The following is a 1956-nucleotide window of genomic DNA, read 5'->3' as shown; positions in this document are numbered from 1 at the left end:
ATGTTCTTAAAACTGGACTGATCCATTTGCTTCCAAAGTTTCATGGCCTTGCAGGTGAAGACCCGCACAAGCATCTGAAAGAATTTCATATTTTCTGCTCCACCATAAAACCCTCAGATGTCCAAGAGGATCACATATTTCAGAAGGCTTTTCCTCATTCTTTAGAGGGAGTGGCAAAGGACTGGCTGTATTACCTTGCTCCAAGGTCCATCACGAGCTGGGATGACCTCAAGAGAGTATTCTTAGAAAACAATTTCCCTGCTTCCAGGACCACGACCATCAGAAAGGATATTTCAGGTATTAGACAACTCAGTGGAGAGAGCTTATATGAATACTAGGAGAGATTTAAAAAACTATGTGCCAGTTGCCCTCACCATCAGATTTCAGAGCAACTTCTTCTCCAATATTTTTATGAAGGACTCAATAACATGGATAGAAGTATGATATATGCTGCCAGTGGTGGAACCCTTGGAGACATGACTCCTACTGAAGCCAGAAATTTAATTGAGAAGATGGCTTCCAACTCCCAACAGTTTAGTGCTAGAAATGATGCTATAGTCATTAGAGGAGTGCATGAAGCAGCTGAAACCAAGAAGCTTGAAGGTAAACTAGACTTAGGATCTTCTGTTAGTGTTATGCCTCTGTATTATAGGGAACAGTAAGTTTGACAATGCCATGCTAGACTTAGGAGCTTCTATTAGTGTTATGCCTTTGTCTATTTTTAATTCTATATCTCTTGGTCCTTTGCAGTCAACTGATGTGGTAATTCATTTAGCTAATAGAAGTGTTGCCTATCCTGCTGGTTTCATAGAGGATGTCTTAGTTAGAGTTGGTGAACTGATTTTCCCTGTTGATTTTTATATTTTGAATATGGAGGACGGATTTTCTCAAGGATTAGTTCCCATCATTCTAGGTAGACCTTTTATGAAAACTGCTAGAACTAAGATAGATGTATATGCAGGCACACTATATATGGAGTTTGGTGATATAACTGTTCATTTTAATATTCTTGATGCTATGAAACACCCACCTGAAAATCTTTCTGTATTTCGTGCTGAAATAATTGACCATCTTGTTGATGAATACATAACTGATCTTCATTCTAATATGCATGCATGTCACTCTTCATGCATTGAATCTGAATTTGTACTTGATCATATGTCTGAATTTGTACTTGATGTTGAGAGTGAATCTGAATTTGATATTGACTGCATGTCTAGTTATGTTTTACCTTTTGAGATTGATTTTCTAGAGTCAGAGAGAACTAACCAAGTTTCAGGAAGTACATATAGCTCTGACTTTCTTTATAAGGAACTGGTTGAGAAACCATCTCTTTCTACCACTATCCAGCCACCCCCACCAGAATTGAAGTCTCTTCCATCAAATTTAAAATATGCTTACTTGGATGATAGCAAAAGTTTTCCAGTGATTATATCTGCCTCCCTTACTAATGAGCAAGAGAAGAAGTTGTTATCAGTTCTCAAGAAGCATATGAAGGCTATAGGCTGGACCCTGGCGGACATTCCTGGTATTAGCCCATCCACATGTATGCATCGGATAAATTTAGAGGATGGGGCTAAACCAGTAAGACAGCCATAGAGAAGACTCAACTCGGTGATTCTTGATGTAGTGAAGAAGGAGGTAACCAAGCTTTTGCAAGCTGGAATCATTTATCCTATCTCTGACAGCCAATGGATGAGTCCCGTCTAGGTAGTCCCGAAGAAAACCAGCCTCACCGTGATAAAAAACGAGAAGGAGTTGATTCCTACTCGGGTGCAAAATAGTTGGAGAGTCTGCATCGATTATAGGAGGCTGAACCAGGTTACCAAAAGGGACCATTTTCCCCTGGCATTCATTGACCAGAAGCTTGAACCCCTGGCAGGTAAATCTCACTACTATTTCCTTGATGGTTTTTCTGGTTATATGCAAATTACTATTGCTCCCGAGGATCAGGAA

The 1956-nt window shown here is 39.6% G+C and overlaps 1 non-coding gene across 1 annotated transcript; it reads right to left on the bottom strand.

The window, feature by feature from the left end:
* Positions 1-275: 275 nt before the first annotated feature.
* LOC112999684 (small nucleolar RNA R71) lies at positions 276-382 on the bottom strand. The gene has a single exon (XR_003264894.1). It is a non-coding gene; the product is annotated as a small nucleolar RNA R71 (small nucleolar RNA).
* Between the last annotated feature and the right edge of the window lie 1574 nt (positions 383-1956).

This window comes from Glycine max, chromosome 15 (assembly GCF_000004515.6).
Source record: "Glycine max cultivar Williams 82 chromosome 15, Glycine_max_v4.0, whole genome shotgun sequence".
In the NCBI taxonomy this organism is placed as follows: Eukaryota; Viridiplantae; Streptophyta; class Magnoliopsida; order Fabales; family Fabaceae; genus Glycine; species Glycine max.
Note: the sequence above shows the minus strand (reverse complement) of the source record. Positions and strands in the feature narration are given on the sequence as shown.